Source organism: Marmota monax, unplaced genomic scaffold (assembly GCF_021218885.2).
Source record: "Marmota monax isolate L192 unplaced genomic scaffold, Marmota_monax_Labrador192_F-V1.1 WCK01_AAM20220418_F8-fsc00799, whole genome shotgun sequence".
NCBI classification, from domain to species: Eukaryota; Metazoa; Chordata; class Mammalia; order Rodentia; family Sciuridae; genus Marmota; species Marmota monax.
This window is the reverse complement of record NW_026692780.1, coordinates 125,712-147,914: the sequence shown is the minus strand read 5'-3', so window position 1 is coordinate 147,914 and position 22,203 is coordinate 125,712. Positions and strand designations below refer to the sequence as shown.

General features: G+C 43.9%; 1 pseudogene; it reads left to right on the top strand.

Moving 5' to 3' along the window:
- Positions 1-14,576: 14,576 nt before the first annotated feature.
- LOC124094427 (centromere protein N-like) lies at positions 14,577-15,669 on the top strand (annotated as a pseudogene).
- Positions 15,670-22,203: the final 6,534 nt, after the last annotated feature.

Here is a 22,203-nt window from a genome sequence, read left to right as displayed (position 1 = left end):
CTTAACCAGTCTTCCTGTCGTCTAATCTCATAGCACCCTGTGCCCCTGTAATGGATTGCAAATTCACATATTGCCAGTTATTCACCTCCACACGTTGCTTCCCATGCCAGACTGTAAACCTGCAAGGACAGACTGACTCCTTCAAATTTGGATGAAAAGATGGACCTCTGAGAGTGCAGGGGAAGGACACTCAATGAAGGCCTAGAATGAGTTTCCAGGAGGAAAGGACTGTTCAGAGCAGTTCCATTACCTGGCAAAATCAGTCAAGACTCAGGCCCACATCATTCTGTCCCCAAACTCTTTTAATTCCCTGAGCCAACTCCCATGAGTTTTTTGGAGCATCCTCACACAAGTAGTGTATTTCTCTCAAGGACCCCATAAAAGAGGTGGGACAAAGTCTTCATTTTCAAACATGAAAGTAGGCTTAGAAGAGTAGAGACACTCAAGGTCACACAGCTAGCAGGCAGAAGAAGCCAGTGCCCAGGCTGTGAGCAGGACCCTCCTTCCACTTCCCAAGAAAGTCCCACCTGTGGCTGCAGTGGAATCTGGGGCTCCGGAATGGGAATTGTGGTGATTCCCTTGCAAAGGCCTCAACTGACAGCTCTGTACATCAGCACCAACCACCTGTGCCACAGCAAGGGGACAGACCAGATGCTGCCAAGAGTGTCTGAGCAGGTGCAGCAGAATCAGCTCTCTTGGAACCTGTAAGAAGCAGGCACTTGGGCTGGTGGGTGGTGAGGCCCCATGGAAAGATTTTAGAGCTGCACACTCCTGCAGAACAAAGAGGAGCTTTGGGTGCCCGAGGAAGTGGTCAGGAGAACAAAGCACATGAACTAGAAACCAGGACCAAGTGTGCTACCTCCTCAAGGGGCCAGGACTGTAGTCTGGCCTTTCCCACACAGCTGGGACAGGAAGCCCTGAAGATCAAAACCACCCTGGGTGCAATTCCCAGAGGGGCTGAGCGGAGCCTCCTGAACCCTGTGGGCACCAGAGGGACTGCCCTAGCTTGGGGAAGTCTCAGAGAGTCAGGTGGAAGACCCTCCGCAAGAGAAAGAGCATGGGAAATGGGGAGCCCTAAGCCTGGGTGAGAGAGCTGGCCCACTGTGGAGGGAGATCTGTCCTGTGGTTAGTGAGTGATCTTCTTGTTGCCAGATTCTAGGGGTGGGGGCTCAGAACATTAAAGGAAGAGACAACTGGAGAGGGGGGGAAATGTTAGCGACCCCTAGCCAAGATGCGAAAAGGGAACCCTCTTCCTTCCATGGATGTTAGTGGCTGTGGATCTTGGCTCCAATCCTGCCCTTAACATGGGGAAAAGGGAAGAGCTGGAGAAGACCCCAAAACCTAGAGCAGTGCCCATCCCTGCAGCCCACCTGGAGAGTTTCTTAAAAATAAAACCATGCCATTTTCTTCATCTGCCCATTGCATCTAGTTAAAAAGTGCATCAGAATATGCAGCCTGGAGTCTGCTCTCTTAATCAAACTGTCATCATGAGTAATAATTATACCTTGGGAAACAGCAGAGTGACTCAAAAAGCTATCCCCTCCCCCAACCCAACCCCTCACACAGCTCAGAGCTTTGCACACAGTATGAAGAGGCCCAGAAAGGACAGGCGTCATTTTCTCCTATCAGCTCTCTGAGTACTTTCAATGATCACTGGGGCTCCAGTTCCTGATGGTCATCGCTGGACAGTGTCTTTGCTGGCTAAAGGGTCAATTAGGCCTGGCTATTCCTAAGGTGCAGTGGACTGGGAGGGGGATGGGCAGGAGTAAATACTGTTAAGTGTCTGATATGTGCCCATGAGGCAGCTCCCAGGGAAGATGTCTTTGCCTCCAAGAAAGTGGCCCACAGCCTTAGGAACTAAATAACTAACTAACAAAATGAATAAATAAAGTGCTTCCCACAAGCTCAGATACAGCTACAAGCCAAAACAGAATAGCTAACATTCACTCAGCACCCACCGTGTGCCTGTTACTGGACTGAATATTTCATGTGCAGCTGAGGATATTAAATTGTGAAGAGGCCCTCTGGGTGTCAAAATGTTGAAATAATAGTCTGTACTTATTGGTACATGTCACAGCCCCCTGAAGACCTGCCTCATCCACCCCCATAGTCCCCCTGATCTGGCACTATTGGGGTGATCCTGAAACAGCAGAGTGCCTGTCCCATCTGCTTAGGGTCATGCTAGTGTCATCTCTGGTGTGTGCTCCCAGTGTATACTATCTCACCCCAGCATTACCCAAGCCCCATAAGATAGGGATATCTTACAGATGAGGAAACTACAGCTAAACGACCTGCCCAGCGTCACACGGAGAGTCCCAGGGCTGGGCTTGGAACCTAGGCATGCTGATTCCTAGCCTGGGTTGTTGACCACTGGCCTGCTTAGGAGGGAAGCACACATGAGGTTTGTAGAGACTGTGCCCCTGCTCTCGCTCCTGTGCCCTGCGACTGGTCCATTCTATGAGGAATGGTCATGAAGCCAGACTGCTCAGTACCATACCCTCAAAAAACTGACTTCTGCTCCTGTGCTTCTCTGCTCCCATCTCCCCTGTGTAACCACCATTCACCCAGGAGGCCAGGCCCACATGGGGAAAACTAGATCTGAGAGACCCTACATGTGAGTCCATGGGGGGACCACCATATCACCTACCCTAGCCTTATCAGCATTTTTAGGGATGTGGAAATACAGTTAACAGGGACAGGGGCATAAGATGCAGGGGAAGAGTTAGGACAACAAGGGGAGAGTCTCTCAAGGAAGGATGGTAATGCAAGGATAGTGGCACACAAGAGCTTGTTCCCCAAAGATCTTTGAGGTGGACACAGCTATGTCCAGGATGAGACAGGCTGGTCCTGGGTAGAGGAGGAACAATACCTTCAGAAGTCCTGTGTGACACCTGCCCTGTGCCCCAATCCACACTCACTACATGCCTAATGCCACATCCTTTAGAAATTTTCAAGGTTTCTAGGCTGCATTCAATGAGTGCTTGCATAAAACCAGTGATGCGTACTTTACTCAGCATCACTTACCATAACCTTGACCTGCCAGTATGAATGACACACCTCATTTGAATGTTTTGCCAATGGGGCACCTCTAACTATCTCATGGCACAGAGTCTTTCTGAACACTCCTGGCAAATGCTGCCCTAAAGGACTAGGGACAAAAATACTTATTACTGGGCAGGGGGATAAGGAGATTTACCACTGGAAAGAGGGACACTTTATAACCCAGCAGTTCCCACAAGGTAGACACACTTTCCATTTCCTGTTTCTCTTAACAGACTCTAAGTCCCTCCAGGATCCATTTCAGGAAGCCCCTAATTTGTCCTTACAAATGGTCTTATTAAAGTCAAAGCCTGGTTTACGAGGCACCCTTCTTCCTTCCATCCCGGAGCTCCACTTTTCTAATAAGGAGCTCATTATAAAACTATGAATAATCAAAGCCTCATTTTATGAAGAATTTGTCAGCATCAGGCATTATTAGGCATCTGATGTGGATTCTCCTTTAATTCATTCACAGTTCCCTTCAGCTAACTGGGCTTTGAGTCATTCCCACTTGGCCTACCTGCCACCCTCCAAGGACAAGCCTGGGTATCTCCTCTTCTTGAAACAGGCCATGTAGATGGGTATGGTATCCCTGAGAAAATAACACCAGCCCCCTCCCTGTCCAGGGACTATCCCCCCAATCAGGAACAATCCTACACATATTCCCCCAACACTTCTGAGGGCTTCATGGATGGGAATGAAAATCAGGGAGCTCCAAGCACTCTGTGGGTGCTGTTTTGGTCACCCTCTGTGAATGTGTCATAAAAATTAATATGGACCACTTTTTCCATAGTGCACTATCACCTATCCTCCCCATAAGCAGGAGCTGAGGCTCAGAGAAGTTAACTGGTTTCCACGAATTTGAATCCAGCCCTAGAGGGCTCTGAAGCCCAGTTTCTTTCTGAGGCACCACCCTCCTCCAGCTCTATAGACAAATGAGCTGATCAAGGAATTGATTTTCTTCACTATCATCATCATCATTATCATCATAGGTCACTCAGTGATGGAAGTCCAAAATGGAATCCGGGAGAATTTGGTTACAAGATAAATGTATCCTGAGAGGGTCTCAGGGAAGCAAGGCAGTTCCCAGTTTTGACTTCCCAGAAGAACTCCAAGTTAGAGAAAGGTTGCCAGACAGACACAGGATACCCAGTTAGATTTGAATTGCAAATAAATGGTGATAAGCATAAGTATGGGTATAAGTATGTCCCAAATTTTTGAATTGACATACTGAAAACAAATATTCAAATATCCTTATTTGAAATTAAATTCTGAGTGTCCCATGTTTTTGTTTGCTAAATCTGGCACCTTCATCCCAGTGTTGAAGGCATGCTGGGAAGTCTCATGCTGGGCTACAGGTCCCAAGCTTTGCTCCAACAAGAGTTGCCATGGCAGCCTGAGCATGCCTTCAAGGCTCTGGGGAGCTGTCTCAATTTACCTCACAGCTCCCCCTCGCCCCTGCACTTTCTAGGCTCCCAACTAACCAAGCTACTTTCAGTTCCACAATTTGTCAAGCTGCTTCTAACTTGTTGCTTTTGGCCTCTGATATTTGCACTTCCCTCCTCTGTGCTGTCTTCTTCCCCCTCTTCCTCTTTCCTGGCAAATTCCTATAGATCCTTCAGTCCTGACTTAGAGCCACTTGTGCCAGGAACCCTTCCTGGCCATCCCTGACTGGCTCTGCTCTCCCACCCAAGCACTGGATTGATTGTACTCTGCCCCTTCCCATGGCATGCCCTGCTCTTCCCCACTCCCACTCTGTCCTGGCAAGCAAGGGACATGTCAGACTCACCTTGCCTTCCTGCACCTAACTTCAGCACCTGGTTGCAGGTGAGAAGCCAGTAAGAGAATGAATGAATGCAGACTGTCCTGCCAAAGTTGGGTCTTCTGAGTGACTGCTTCCTTTCTCTCTTCTGTCCTGAGTCACTTTTTCATTGCTGTATCCTGCTCTCCCCTGCCCTCCTACCCTCAGCAGTGCTTAGGTCATCAACAGCCCCTTCAGGTGAGCAGAGAACAGCTAGGACATGGAGGAAACTCCTGGCACCCCTTACCCTGTTCATGCCCTCATTAGGCCAGCCTACCTGCAGGTCTGCCTAAACCTCTTCTGCCTCTGTTTTCCAAGTTCTGCTGGCTAAGGCCTCCCCTTGGTCCCAACTTGGTTCCTTAAATGACCTAAGTTGGAGCTTGCCCCTTGGGAGTGGGGACATTCTGGTGTCATATGGCCCAGGGTTAGGGCAAGTGGCAGCATTTGGTGGGTTTCAGAACATCACCCATATGCTCCATATTCACCAACCCAAAGCTTTGCCCACGCACAGCCTGACAGCAGGAGCAAGCAGCCCAGAGCTTAACCCTTGAGGGGTATTTGGAAGACAGCTTCAGAAAGATCCAAGCACACACATCCAGAGTTAGGAGTTAGGCTTGAGTCCCCCTTGCAGTGCCCAGCCTGCTTCCAGTCAGAGCTCTGGGTTCAGAAAACTGGGAGGGAGACAAGAAATACCTGGAAGAGTGGAGTGGGGTGGGGTAGGTGAAGAATGTGACCCCAGGCAGTGCTGAAGGGCTGAGAGAATGGAGTAGGGCGGGGCAAGGGCCGAGATCCAAGGCAGGAGCTTAAGTTGGATTCCCAAGCCCCCAACTGGCTTGCGGCTCTGACTCTGACTTATAGAGGCACAAGCTTTCTGTTCCTTCCTGCCGGTGGCCCCAGCCTCCCCTGTCTATATCAAGAGCACAAAAAGGGATAACACCTTTGAGACTCAAATTAACTCCAAAAATAGAACCTCTGGCCCCCAGCTGAAGGCCAGAGAGCTCGGGGCCTGCACAGCAACGTGACTCCCACTTTCTGGGTCAGTCGCGCGTTTTCCTGGAACCCCTAGTTCCTGGTACCAGGTACCCCCATGCCGGAATTGCCGCTCGCTCTAGCCCTTTCCACCCAGTCAAGCCAGGAACCCTTGTGCCAGGGGTTCGCGAATGCGAGAGGAAACTCACCGAGAGCGAGGCGCGGACTCCAGCGACCGCTTCTCAGGCCCTGCCAGGTGAGTCGGGGGGCTGCGCAGGTTCAGGTGAGTCAGGGGCTGCGACAGGTACTGTGCGGCGGCTCTGGAGGCTGTGGCTGAGTAAGAGGGCTGACAGGTTGGTGTTTTCCCCCTCCTCCTCCTCCCAGTCGTTAACCACACCCTTGCTGCTCTCCTTCCCACTTCCTTAAAGGGTGGGATGTGCAGTCTGTGCCTGCTCCAGCCTCTTACCATAAACTCTGAAATAGATGCTGCCGCCAATTCCTTGAGCTGCCGGGCTGACCTGGGGCCATCTCTGCCATCCCCCTGACCCAAATGGGCTCCCCAGGAGCCCCGGGTTCCTATCACCTCTCCCTCCTCCTCCCACTCCTCTGGTGGCCTTTTGGAGGCCATACTTCTTTGGCTGGCTTTGCAGTGGAAGAGGGTTACCTCTCAGCACCTGTGTCCCAGTCTCTGCATCCACACTAGACTCAGCCCCCTTGCAGGAAGGACATCAGGTGAATACTACCCAGGGTGCTGTCAAAACTGATTCAGTTCCTACCTAAATGCTAAGGACCAAGTGCCTGAGCTGAGACTAGCAGGCTCAGAGGCCGGAGGTGGAAGTGTCAGAGAAGCCAGACAGCTTTCTGCTGGGGTCCCTCCTGATATCAGTTCACTTGGATAACTAAAGAAAGGGTATGGTCACCTGGTTACTCAGGACAGTGGGATTTGAAGCAGGGACTCAAGGGCAACGTGCAACACTTCTTCCATTCCTCTGGAAAGATCCCAGACTTTCTCCAGAGTGGGAGGAGGTGAACTGGACTCTGTAGAAGGTCAAAATGCTGGCATGCACTCATTGTCACCCACATTCTCAGAGTTCTTCTTCAGAGTCCCTTCTCCACGACTCCAGAAGTTGTGTCATGCTGCTCAGCCACCTGTGACAGCCAGGCATATATGGCTACTTCAATGACATTTCCTCCCTGAACTAAGTAGATCAGACATCCCAGAAGAGCAAAAGGAAAACTGGCTTTTGGCAAACATGTCCAGGATAAGACCACTGTGCTAAAGAAGCACTCATGCCACATGATTGCCTTGAATTTTCCCCATTTTCTGAGAATAAAAGGCAGACTTGATTGTTAACAAAACCAGAAAGTCAACATTTTTTCAAAGCATCAGTGGCTTTTCCCTGGATGCTACTCTGCATCAACTAGATATCGGGCGCCTGAACAATGTGTCTCATGGTGGCACTCAAAACCCAGTGTATGAGGCTGCTGGATTCCTCTCCTTGGTCATTCTGCTCACAGATTTGTCACACTCTGTGAAATCACTTGCAGTCTTAGAGATAAAGCTATGGCTGCCAGTGGTGAGAAGCTGGCCAGGTCGGAGACTATGACTAGGACTTGGAGAGACAAGGCAGGTGGATAGGACAAGCTTAAAGTAGGAAGGAAGGTGCTGGGACATTGAGGTGGTAAGTGACAACACGGCTCGGAGACTCCAGAGGGCATCAGGAGGTAGATGGCCCTCCCATCCTAGGATACAAGGATGAGGGTTGAAGGCCAGGTCCTGAGAAAGTTAGATCCCTGAGTGAGGCTCTGAGAGTCTGTGGGAGGGTAGATGGTGCACTGAGACTAAGACCAAAGCCAATGGGACCACTTCATGAAGAGGTACGTTTGTGTGTGCTGACCCTATGTGGCCATGTGGGTTAACTACAACTTCATCTCTACTGGACCTAATTCAGGGAGATTTCAGATTGCTTTCAGTAGTTGTTCAATTCTTCAGAACTTCTTTGTAGCTCCAAACCTAGCTCCAAGAAGCACAGGAGTATAGGGTTTTTTAAAATATAGAGACCTTGAGAAACTCCTAAGATGACCAGTTCTGCCTTCAGGTGTCCTTAGGTCTGTCCAGTGTAGCCACAAGGTTCGAAGGTAACAGGTCACACACTTCCACCTGTCCCCTATCCTTTAGACAACTTGTCAGGAACTCTATGATTTTATATTGATGCTCTAAAATACACTACCATGGTTCCTTGTAGATGTGATAATGACCTACATCATGGAGAAGCAACATTTCTCCTTCTATCCACTCTGCTGTCAAAGTGGGAGGCCCTGGTGGGGAGAAGAGGGTGCCTGCATCACTAGGCAGAGAAAGTGTAAGGAAAAGGATTCTGAGCAAACATTCCCTAGCCACTGGGCTTTCTGTTTAGATGTCACTCCCTCGCTGCAGGCTCAGGTCTACAACCTGCATCAGACATGCCCCAATAGCTTCCCCTGCAGTACTATCCCTGAGTGTCTCCCAAGAACCCACTGTTAGAATCCGTGACTCCCTCGGAATCCCAAAGCCATGTAGTCTCCACATCATGGGAATCTTTCCAAGCATCTTTTGTATTCATTGTTTTTTTTATTTTTTAATTTTTTCTAATTCCATCATCCCCACCCTGGCTCAGGTCCTCGTTGTTGTCTGGACTTCTGTGAAAGGGTTCTCCTAACCTGCTCCCACCCCTGACCTGGGAGTCATCAAGACCAGAGGAGCCTACACAGGTGACAAACTTTGGGGATGACATTTGGAAACACAGGAATGGATAAGATTGTTGAGGGCAAGAGTCAGAGGGAACAGAGAGCTTGAGGCCAGTCAGGCTTTATCCAGGAGCAATTAGGCAGAGGCACAAATCAAATGGGGCAGGCTGATGAGATAGAAAGAGGACATGGAGGTAGCACATGCTGGCAACTCTTGTGAAGAGCTTGGTTGTCATGGGGAAATTGAGGGGCGGTTTGAGAGAGGGCCACTTTGTGATTGGTTTAAGGTAACAGCCAGTTGTGCAGGTATAGTGCACATGGGAAGGACCCAGCAAGAGGGAAGAGGCTGCAACCTTGAGCAATTGAATCCATCTCTCTGAGCTTGTGCACAGTGTCCCCCTTATCTGAACTTTCCAGTGTCAGTTACCCACTGTCAATAAAAGAAGCATGAGTAGGATATGATTGGATATTCTGAGAGACCATAAGTCTTTCCTTCAAAGCTTTTCTTATAGTGTTGTTATAATTATTCTATTTTATTATTATTGTTAATCTCTCACCTAACTGATGTATATTTTAAAGTTTCACACATATGTATCATATATGTATGGATAGGAAGAAAATTTATATAGGGTCTAGCACTACTTGTGGTTTCAGGCATCCTCTGGGGATCTTGGAACATGTCCTCCTTGGATAAGGGGGCCCTACTGTACTTACTAATCTAGAAGATGAGAAGAATAGTATTATCTGCTCTACTATTATGGTTTGGATATGAAGTGTCCCCCAAAAGGCTCCTGTGTTGAAGGCTTGGTCCCTAGTGCAGCAATCTTCAGGGGTGAAAATTTGGGGAAGTGATTGGATCATGAGGGCCTGGATCTCATTAATGCTCTAATCCATGAAGGGATTCCTAGCTGAAGGGACTGCTGGGAGGTGGTGGAAACTGTAAAAAGTAAAACCTAAATGGAGGGAGTGGGTCTTTGGAGGAGGACTTTTGTCCCCAGTCCCCTCCTTCTCTGTTTCTGTGCTTCCCAGCTGCCATGAGGTGAGCAGCTTTCCCCCAACAGACCCTCCTTCCATGATGTTCTGGCTCACTTCAGTTCCAAGTAATGGAGCCAGCTGACCATGGACTGAAGCCTCTGAAAGCATGAGCCCAAATAAATCTTTCCTCCTCTAAGTTGTTTTCTCAGGCATTCTGTCACAGTGATGGGAAGCTTACTAACACATCTACCTATTTCACAGGTATTGTAAAGCACAAATTAAATGATAGCTGTGAAAATGCTAAAAAAAATGCTATAGTTATTGTTTTTAGAAATGATAGGAATTAAACAGCATAGAGTTAGTGGGAGAGATTATACATATATCTGAACACAGATAAAACTTACCGAGTGTTCACTGTGTGCCAAGAACCTTCATTTATCCTCTGTTGACCTCTACAACCATAGCTGAGGTAGATGGAATTATTTGCAGAAAGGAAAAGGAGGCTTTGAGAAGGGAAATGTGTCCACGGCCATGTAAATAGGAAAGAGCAGAGCTGAACCTAAAACCATCAATGGAGGAGCTGTTACTATGTAACTGGAGCCTCTTCAGTGAGGGTGAGAGAATTTAATTTACATAATGTAAATTTACTATTAGAAAAAATTTTATTCTAAAAGGAAAGTATGGTTATAAATGTTCTGAACAGAAAAGCACAAAGCAAATATTCATGGAGACAAGGGCAAAATGATTCAAGTCCCTAATCAAGGAATGTCTATCTCCAGTTTAACCAGAAACCACTGAGTTGATTAAAATGGGCCACAATTGAGTCCAATATAAAGAACTCAAAACCACATCCTGAACTTGAAAAGAACCCTTTTATCCCAACCATGAACGTACTGCTTGCTAATCCCCAGTATTCATTTTCTTTCCCTTCCCTTTAATAATTGAATTTTAAATTTCTTTTAGGTCACAGCCTACCCCAAATCTGGACTATATTTCCCAGTCTTCCTCACAGGTGTAATCATGTGATAAAATGCACCATTACAGTGGTTGGTGAGTAGAAAGTATGCATGCAACCTAAGGATCCTGCCCTTCAAGGGAATGGGCACACTATCCAATAGTCCCTTCTCCACCTCCAGCTGACAAGAAAACCTGGAGCAGCCATCTTGGTCTATGATGTTGAGAATGGCTGAGTGATGTGAGATGAGATCTGGGTCCCTACCCAGCCACATGGTCACCCTGGGCACGATCTGGACCTAGGTGGACTTTTACAGGAGAGAAACATTTAACATGCTCAGGGTACTACATTTGGGACCTTTCTGTTATATAGCCAGAACTGCATCTGTGATACTGTGAAGTAAGAAATACATATTTGGCATCCCCAGGGGGTCCTGGCTCATAGCTCCTAAAACCATTGGAATCTCCAAAGTAATAAGTGTCTTTTGTGTACTAACAAGACAACTAGTGGTAGGAGGCCCCTAAATAAATGCAAGATGGGGGATATATCTAGAAAGACTGAGGCAGGATAGAGGGACGGACATTGGGTGCCCTCCCCCAGCCTCTGGATAGGAGAGAAAAGTTGAAGTCATCACCTGGGGCCATTGTAATTGGTTGATGGAATTGATCATGCCTAGGAAGCTCCCTAAACACTCAAAAAGAGAGAGCCTCCAGGTAGTTGAACACACAGAGGTGCTGGAGGGTGGCATCCCAAAGAGGGCCTAGAATGTCCACACCCCTTTCTTGTGCCTCTTCACATCTCTGTCATCTGGCTGTTCATCTGTATTCTTGGTATTATCTTTTACAATAAATGGGAAAGTGGAAGTCAAGTGTTTCTCTGGGCCCTGCGAGCTCCTCTAGCAAATTAATGGAACACATGGAGGAGGATCATAGGAGCCCTTGTCTACAGTCAGAATCATGGGCCACAACCTGGGACTTGCAGCTGGGCATCTGAAGTGGGGGCAGTCTTGTGTGTCTCAGAGCTCAACCTTCGGGATCTGGTTTTATCTCCAGGCAGTGAGCAGCAATATTGGGTTGAACTAGAGGACATCCAGCTGGTGTCCTACATCAGAGAAATGGTTGTTGGTAGGGAGACTTAACACTTGCTGTCCAAAGTGACTGCTGAGTGGGGGTCTGAGAGTAGAAAGAAGAAAACAATGTTGTTGCTTTTTCCTTCAGAGTTTCCCAAATAATACACCATCATGTAGCCTTTGTTCTAGCCACACATTAAGGCAGAACCTCAAGGTCCTCGTCTACTAAAAGGGGATTTACCTTTCAGGGTTGTTAAAAGGAGAAGTGGTGCAAGTACGTTTCCTTGCTAGTACTATAACTCATACATCACGATCCATGGAGACTACAGCCTGTTGTTAAAATGTGTGCCTGAAAACAAAACAATGTTATTTAAAAATGTGCCACCTCCCTGCCTTCAGGGGGACAAAAAAAAAAGGTGGAGGGGGGAGACGAAACAAAACAGCAAAGTTGAAAATGAATGATGGGTATGTGGGGTTAATTACACTGGTCTTTTCCAAATATTGAATGTATTTTAAAATGTTTATAATAAAAAATCTAAAATAAATGAACAAAACAAAAATCTTCCCACAGAGCAATGAAGTGGAGGGAGTGCCTCATGGATATAATTCAAAATGAAATTCCTTGGGAAAAGTAAAAATGTATTTAAGCTGTTGATCAGTTGATTTGGGCCTCCAAGAGGGAGAGGGATGCAGAAAAGGCAGAAGTGCTTTTTATTTCTCCATTAAAGAACAGGCAGAGTGCGCTCAGTGCCAAGAGGTCAAGTGCCTCCCATAGTGATGGGCAGTGCCTCCAGCCCCCAGGTGGCCAGAGGACTGTGGCTGCAGGGGAGAGGCACCTGCCCTGTGGTCCTGCCTGCTCCAAGTCAGCTCTATGACTTCTGTGGCTTTGGACTTCTTGGCTCTCAGTCCCTTATCTCATCTGTGGGTGGGCTCTTCTGTTACCCCACTTCATGGGTGAGCTGTGAAGCAATGGTGAGACTACGGGAAACTTGTTCTGCCACCGTTGACTCTGACAGTTCTATTAAACTTTGCTGCCTGGTCCCAGCCCACAGTGTGCTGAAAGCATCAGCTATGAAGCAGAGGCAGACTGCTACAGGCACATGCACTGCTGGTGGCAACAACCTTTAGGAAGGAAAGAAAAACAAAAATTGCCTAGCGAATGCAAGAGCCTGGAATACGCATCTGTGGCCATTTATGAGACAATGATAAACAACTCTACATAGTTCACTAACTCCTGAGGGAGTTTCTTTATTACCCAGCACAGGATGGGGTCATTACTGTCTATTTTGTTAAATCACAAAGAATAGTTTTGTATCCTGCATCCTGTTGTACAGAAAAACACACACAATATGTTTCTGAAGTTTTTCTATTTTGAATGGTTGCAATAAATTAATTGGGTGATTACAGATAATTTAAGGAGCATGGAAAATCAGCTTTGATTTTGTTTTGTTCAGTTGTCAAGGGGCCTGCCTGTTCCAGAGCGTTCCACCACTCTAGCTCCTTCCTAATGGATAGCAGCAGTGTGTACCCACCGCTGTGGATGATCTAAATAAGGGGTAGAAGACACAAATGCCTGTAGGAGGCAGGCAGGGAAAGTGAGAGGGGAAGCTGGCCAGACAGGGGCTGTAGCAAACTGGAGAACAAATGTCCTCCTACAAGGAGCAGCTGCTGTTCAGCTCAAAACCTGCTGCCATGCAGGAAAGTCAGCTGATAGAGCCAGATTTTCTTCTTCTTTTTAAATAAAAGCAAAAGTGGACAATGAACTATCTGGAAAGGAAATTATGGAAACAATTTCATTTACAATAGCATCAAAAAGAACAAAATACTTAAAAATAAACTTATCCAAGGAAGTGAAAGACTTGTGCTCTGAGTACAATAAAACATTGCTAAAATTCTAGAAAAATGGGATGACATCCTGTGTCTGTGACTGGAGACTTAATATGGTTAAGAGGTCAACATTGCTCAAAGCAACTAACAGACTGCACACCAGACCTATCAAAATCTCAGGAGCATTTTAAGCAAAGATCGAAAAATAATCCTAAAATTTATATGGAATATCAAGGGATCCCAAATAGACAAAACAATCTATATATATATATATATATATATATATAAACCCAAAACCAAACACCACTGAAGCCCTCACACTTCCAGATTTCAAAAAATACTACAAAGTTACAGCAATCAAAACTATATATTCCTGGAATTAAGTCAGATATAGAAACCAATGGCAAAGGATAAGGAGCCCAGAAATAAACACTTATAATCTATGTGGTCACATGATTCTCAACTAAGGTGTTAAGACCACACAATGGGGAAAAATGATCTCTCTGACAGTGTGGATGTTAACCCACAACAAGGAAGAGTAGGGAGGGGACAAATGGAAGTTCATTGGGTTAGACAAAGGGAAATGAATGTAGGGGAGAGAGATTAGGAAAGACAATAGAATGAATTGGACATACCTTTCCTATGGTCATATATGAATACATGATCAGTATTAACTCCATATCATATAAAGCCACAAGAATGGGATTCTAATTAGAATAACTTATACTCCTTGTATGTATAATATGTCAAAATATACTCACGTATATCTAAAAAGAACAAATTTTTAAAAAGAAAACTGGATAGCCACATGCAAAGGAATTAATGTATATCTTCCTTATTCCAAATACAAAATATAACTCAAAATGGATCAAAAACCTAAACATAAGATGTCAAACTAGGAAACTCTTAGAAGGAAATGTAGGGAGAAAACCTCATGACAATGGATTTGGCAATGATTTCTTAGATATGACTTCAAAAGCACAGGCAATAAAAGTAAAAATATAAGTTGGAGTATATCAAACTTAAAAATGTCTGTGCATCGAAGAATACAAGTATCAGAGTAAAAGGACAACCAATGGAATGGGAGAAAATATTTGATGTGGAGTTAATATAGGATCATATATCTGACATGAGGTTAAAATCTAGAGTACATAAAGATCTCTTACTCAACAACAGACTACATCTTGGCCCTTGCGGACCCCCAAACCCTGGAGCCTTTGGGTGCGGGAATTGCCATTGGTGGCTTTGAAGGTGCCTTGGTGGGCACCATTGCTGAGGGCTCTGCTGGAGATAGGGATCTTGCCAAAGAGATGGATGAGACTGTTGCCCAGTTTATCAGGAGGACCATCTTGAAAATCCCCATGTATGAAATGATGAGAACCTTAAAAGCCTGGGATTTTTTAAAATCTGTTAACCAACTGAAAACCATAAGTTCCAGCAGAGAAAGGAATGTCTCATTCAGGACTTGGTTCTGCTGTGTGAGAAGTATGAGAGTCTCAAGGATGCGACCCTTGCAGATGTCATTTATATTCAAGTTAATTGGCACCAAAAAGTTTGGGATGTTTTACAGATGAGTACAGAACCAGATGAAGACATTGGAACAATTCAAACATTTATTCAAGAAAATCTTCAGAGAGCAATGAAAAATGTGACAGTCAGCTTCAGAAATGCTGAGGAGAATGCAGTCTGGATCCTAATTGCCTGGGGAACAAGGTGTAAAACCAAACCAATACCAACCCACAAACATGCTGCATTACCCCTAGACTCTCTATGCCTTCCCCTCCTCCCTGCTAAAAAACATTTTGCCCTTCTGGGTCAGGCAGTGACAGTTGCTTGCAAACACCATCAGATGGTAAAAATAGACCTGAAAAGTCGACACCTGGACTCTCTCAGGTGATTGTTTTTAAACAGTATAATCAGACCTTTGAAAATCACAACTCTACAACACCTCTACAGGAAAGATGACTCGGACTAGATGTAAATATGGTTTCAAGGATCATTCAGGAAAACACATTAGAAAAAAAACAGAGTCCAAAGAATAACTCAAGAAACTTTTGGAGACTGACCTCAACCACAACTAGAATTTGTATAATATAAGCTTGAAACGAAGTTCAAAAGTGACTTAAATGGGGGCATGTTGGCTTAGAGGAAAGAACCCGTCTGGTGCCTAATAAATTTCTCTAGGCCACATCTTTGGAAGCATTGAAATCCTTAGCACCAGCTGGTATTGCAGATGCACCACTTTCTCCACTGTTTACCTGCATACCCGACAAGGGAATGGATTATTTTAAAATCAGAGACAAATAAGATGTATATGGTTTTGTAAGCCCAGAGTCTCCTTGGCAATGATGTACATGCATTCCAGTTAATGGCTAACTGGACAGATTCTGGATATAAGCTTATACTTCAGAAATTAATCATTGGTATTGAAAATTTAGAAGTATGCATATGATTGTTGGGACTGATTCTTCCTTGGGCCCCCTCTCTCATTTTTCCTGATAAATACAACAGTTTGGGGCATTTGAGAGGTGACAGGATATGAATAGGCTCTGGATTGAACTTGAATGCAGAATGATCTGAAGCCAAGCAGATGGCATCATCCTGTTGGCATCATAACTAGTGTCCTTTTTCCCCACTCTTACCTCTACTCCATCCTAAGGAGGTCTAGTTCCAATTATTGGTTTCTAGGGATTTTCTGAAGCTTTGATCACTTGAAAGGAACACCAAGGAACTATGCCCAACTCAAAACTTCCAGGAGAATTATAAAATTGGTCCATTTAGATAGTAGAATTGGGTCCACTAAGTTGTTACTGAAGGAAGTTACATGACCCACTTATATAAAACAATTGTTTAATTGTAAATATGATACTTTTCATAATCATTTTATCATAGGTGTTACATACAAACTGACCATTATAATACTGATTTGTGAATAAAGATACTGAAAATCTGGTAAAAAAATCAAATAATCCAATTAAAAAGTGGGCAAAACACTCAAATAGACATTTCTCTAAATATGATATCTAAATGCCAAGAAGTATCTAAAAAGATGTTCAGAATCACCAGGGAAATGCAACTCAAAACCACAATGAAATATCACCTTATTCTCATTAAAAGATGGCTACTATGGAAAAAAAAAACTGTAAAGTAATACGTGTTGGCAAGGATGTGAAGCAATTAGAATGAAAAATAAGGCATTCACTATGGAAAACAGGATGGTGGTTACTCGAAAAAATAAAAATAGAATTACTGTATGATCTAGTAATTCTACTTCTGGGCATATACCCAAAAGAATTGAAACCTGGGTCCTAAAGAGACATCTATACACCCAAACATATAACAGTATTAATCACAATAGCCAAAAGGGGTAGCAACCCAAGTGTCCATCAATAGATGAGTGGATAAACTGCATGTGGAAGTCTGATGTCATATATCAGACAAAGGAATATTATTCAGTCTATGATAAAAAAAATAGGGGCTACAGCATGGATGAACTTTGAGGACATTGTGCTAAGTGAAATAAACCAGCCACAAGAAAACAAATCACATGATTCTACTTATGTGAGTTACATAGTCAAATTCTTAGAGACAAAAAGTAGAATGGTTGTTTCTGGGTGCTGTGGGGAAGGGAAATTGGGGAGTTGGTTAATGGGTATTTGTGAAACATTTTGCTTAATGGGTATTGGTGAAACATTTTGTAAGGTGAAAAGTTCTGGAGACCAGTTGCATGGAATGAGAAAATAATACCACCAACTACATCCTTAAAAATGATTAAGATGATAAATTTTTACTGCATTTTATCTCAATTAAAAATTTAAAAATGAAAAACAGCAAAGATAGAACTATAAATTTTTTATGTGAAATCTTCCAATTTGTAAACCTAGGCAACTGACCAGAGCCTGTAGTTGCCTGATGTGTTAGTCAACCTTTTCATCACTGTGACCAAAAAACCTGTCAAGACCACCTTAGAGGAGGAAATGTTTATTTTGTCTCAGGGTTTCAGAGGTTCAGTCAATGGTTAGCTTATTCCATTGCTGTGGGCCCCAGGTGAGGCAGAACATTATGACAGAAGAGCATGGCCGAGGGGAGCAGCTTAGGATATGATATGACACCAAGGAAGCAAAGAGCTGTGCTCACCAGGAACAAAATTTAAACCCCAGAGGCATACACTCAATGACCTACTTCCTCCAGCCATACCTACCTGCCTGTAGTGTTCACCTAGTTAATCCATGTTAGTAAATTAATACACTGATTAGGTTATACCTTTCATAATCTAATCATTTCACCTCTGAAAATTTTTGTCTTGTCTCACACATGAACTTTTGGGGGATACCTTATGTCAAAATTATAATATTACACCCCCAGCCCCCAAAACTCATGCCCATCTCACAATGAAAACACATTTAGACCATTTCCAAGAGTCTCCATAGTCTTAAGAGTTCCAGTAATAACCCAAAGTCCAAGTCCAAAATCTTATCTGAGACTCAAGGCAAACTCATGGATGTTTCCCCCTAAAAAGAGCAAATTGGATATTATATATATCCAATATAGTGGCACAATCATTTCTGTTTTAGTTAGATTTTTTGCTGCTGCGACTATAAAAACTGACAAGAATAATTTTAGAGGAGGAAAAGTTTATTTGGGGGCTCACAGATTCAGAGGTCTTGGACTAAAGACAGCCAACTCCATTCCTAAGGGCTCGAGGTAAGGCAGGACATCTTGGTGGAAGAGTGGCAGAGATAAGCGGCTCATATGATGATCAGAGAGGAGAGAGAGAGAGAGAGAGAGAGAGAGAGAGAGAGAGAGAGAGAGAGAGACTGACTCTGACTCCACTCACCAGATACAAAATATATACCCCAAAATTACACCCCTAGTGCCCACCACCTCCAGCCACACCCTTCCTGCCTTCAGTTACCACTCAGCTAATCCCATTAGGGGATCAATTCACTGGGTTAAAGCTCTCATAACCCAATTATTTCTCCTCTGAACCTTCTCACATTGTCTCATGAGCTTTTGGGGGACACCTCACATCCAAACCATAATAATCTCCATTCCACAAGAGAGAAATAGAGGTATAGAAGGAAGGGACGGGACCAAAGCAAGATCAAAATCTAAACAAAAGCTGAATAAACAAGTCCTATCACTCCACATCCAGCATCTGGGGAGATGGTGCTTCACTGTTTCTCCGAAGGACTTGTGTAACTTCACCTTACGGCCTTGCTGGTCATGGCCCACATGGCCTTTCTCTTGGCTTGTTTCTGCTTGAGTCCTGCAGCTCCCCTCAGTAGGTGTCCTGTGTGCTGGCATCTCTGAATCCCGAGGGTCTCCATGCAGCTTTGACTTCCTTCTCACATCTTTATGCATCACCCCCTCAGGGGCAGCCCACAGGGATATGACACTGGCTTCCTGGGCCTTCCTTTGAAATCCCAGCAGAAGCCCCTAAACCCCCAGCATCCTGCATTCCTGCAGAACCAGCACCACATGGATGATGCCAGGCCCACCATCATCTCAAGTAGGAGCCATGGCTGCAGCATCCTCTGAGGGCCTGGGTGGCTGACTATGGTGAAAACATTTCCTAGGCCCTCGTACAAGCAGGGTGCCCCACTGTCTTTATCAAAACAATTTTACACTTTTATACTCTTGAGCCTGGGATGGCTTTGGTCTTATCAATTCCTGAGATGTCCTCAAGCCACCTTTCCAATTGTTTCTGGATAAATTACTTGGTATTTCTTTAATGGTTATGTTCTCTTTAACAAACACACTTTCATTAGCCCCTATTTTACTCACATGGCCAAACTGCAAGATTTTCCAATCTTTCTGTTCCTGATTATCATAGTAACTTGGCTAAAAGCCAACAGCAATATTCATGCTACCCCTGAAGGACTTGCTACTACTGAGGACTCGAAATTTAATAAGTACCTCTGAATGAAGTGTTTCTACTGAAAGAAAAGTTGGTGACAAACTATTATAGTCACCAAAATTTATTTTCCCTGATCTCTAGATAAATCTTTGTCACTCCTTCCTGAAATTATGTAAAGAATTAGACAGTTTCAGTGTCTGATCTGGTATACACTTGGAATTTTCTCTGCCAGATTAATTAGCTGATCACCTTTAAATTCAGCTTTAAAGAAAGTCTCAAGACATGGGCAAAATGTAGACAAGTTTTTTTTTTTACCAGAATGCAACATGAATGGTTTCCAGCCCAATTTCCAATAGAGTTCTCTTCTCTGAAACATCATGAGCCCCGTATATATAGTCCTATCAACATTCTAAGCTTCTACCAGAATCACCCATTAAGCTTCATTTACAACATTCTAAAGCATCTCTAGCTTGCGTCTCAAAATGTTTCTAAGTTCCCCCACCTGCAAACCAGTTCCAAAGGCTTCTCAAACACATGGTCAGGTTAGTCATCGCAATGACTGCACTTCTTGGTACCAATTTCTATTTTAGTTAGCTTTTCATTATTGAGACCAAAGACCTGACAAGAACATAGAGGAGAAAGTTTATTTTGGCTCATGGTTTCAGAGGTTCAGTTCATGGTCAGCTGAATCCATAGCTTTGGGCCCAACATGAAGCAGGATATCATGGCATAAGGGCATGGTGGAGGAAAGCTTCTCAGGACATATAAACTAGGGAGCAGAAAGAAAGGACTCCAAGGATAAATGTAACCCCCCAGAGGCATTTCCCAGTGACCTACCTCCTCTAGTCACACACTACCTGCCTAGAGTTAATATTCAGTTAATCCATATTAGTTGATTAATTCACTGGTTAGGTCACAGTCATAATCTAATCATTTCACCTCTGAAAATTATTGCATTGTTTTTCACATGAGCTTTTAGGGGAAACACCTAATAAGTAAATATTAAAACCTGCATAAAAGTGATTTTACTCACTTTTATAGTAAGTAAACACTTTTCAATGACGACCCCCTCATCATGTTGTCACCATAAGGGGGTTCAAAGAGGTCTATCCAGGGGCAGAGATGCCTATTCTGACCTTCTAGGTTCTTGACACATCACCTAAAAGAATTTGGATTTCTCAGCCCCCAGAACTGTGAGCTAAAGAATCTATATTCTTAATAAATTTCCCAGTCTGTGGTACTCAATTATAGCAACAGAAAACATTAGTCTATCTTCTCTCTAGACAAGTTTTTTTTTTTTTTTACCAGAATGCAACACTTTAAAAACACTTTAAAAAATATTGCTCTCTACATAGATTTTCAAGCTGATGGTAAGGAGTTTGGAAACATAGCTGTACCTGACTTGGGGCATGACATGTGGTAGGGGGAGTTAGAGACAATGAGAACTTTGTAGATTACTGTAGTAGTTTAGTTACTATACTGAGGATATGAAATTTAATAAATACCTCTGAATGAAGTGTTTCTACTGAAAGAGAAGTTGGTGACAGACTGCTATAGTCACTGCAATTTATCTAGAGATCTTTTCTCTGATCTCTAGATAAAATCTTTGTCACTCCTACCTGAAAGTATGCAAAGAATTAGACAGTTTCAGTGTCTGATATGGTATACACTTGGAGCAATTAATGCTACCTTTCTTTATACAGTTAAGGAAAAGGAAATCAGAAAAATACAATATATGCCCCAGGTCATGCCCCTCCCTGGCTAGTGCTAGAGTCTGGAATATAACCCTTCCCTATTTCCAAAAGGACTGGCGAACCTCATTGCTCTAGTGTTAACTTTTGATTGTTGTTAAAAAGATACGTGTTAATTTCTACTCTACATCTTTGTTTTGATTTGTGGTCCCACTCAGAATCTGAGAAAAATAGAAATCAAACAAAGAAAATCATTTAAGAACAGAATGAAACCCAAAGATAGCAATATAGATAATTTCACAGAACAAGTGGGACACATGGTAAGAGGACACAATGAAAGAAAAATGACACCATTTTCCAGTCTGTGGTAAATGTAGTGCAGGATTAACAGCCCCATCTTGTGGCTTTCTTTAGATATTGCTTCTAAATTCATTTTTTTTTTTAAAAAATACCTATTTTTTTAGTTGGACACAATATCTTTATTTATTTTTATGTGGTGCTGAGGATCAAACCCAGGGCCTCACATGTTCTAGGCGAGCAGTCTACCATGAAGCCACAACCCCAGGCCCTAAGATTCATTTTTGAAACAGTAACCATCACTGGACACCTAACAATTTGTTGGGTGAGAAGATCTAGAACAATGACTCTCAAACTTTAGTGTGCCTGAGAATTACATGGTGATCAAATGAAAATGCAGATTCCTGGCCAAGACAGGTCAGAAGGATGAAATGGGGTCTGGGAATCTCCATTTACAAAGCTCCCCAGGTGAATATAGATCACAGATAAGAAATACTGAAGGCAATGAAAATTAGTGATGTGCATTCCCTATGAGGAAAGGGCTATTCTGAAGAAGTTTGGAAGAAAATTATCTAGAACTGTAAAGGGTTTGAAATTTTATCCTACTTGCAAGCAGTTAACTTGATACAGTTTCATGAATGCTGGTAGGAAATATGAGTCCACTGGGTCAGAGACAAAGGACAATTCATAACAGCAGTAAGTGTAGTCAGCATTGTTACTGGGCCAATTTCCTGAGCCTCAATTCCCACAAGTCTTTGTGATGAGGGCCCCAGTAGGTTGCATTATAGAAGAGAAATTCCCAAATTTAGGAAACTGGAATCTATAATGGGGACAAGTTCTGCCAGAACTTTATCTGGAGGAGAAATTATTTCTGCCTTCCAAAGTTGTTCACCATAGAAACATCCTTGGAAAATTGAGACAGTGCCTCTGCTCTCAAGACATACAGGCGCACAACACCAAGAGTCGTTTCTCAGCAGAAACCAGGAATAGAAG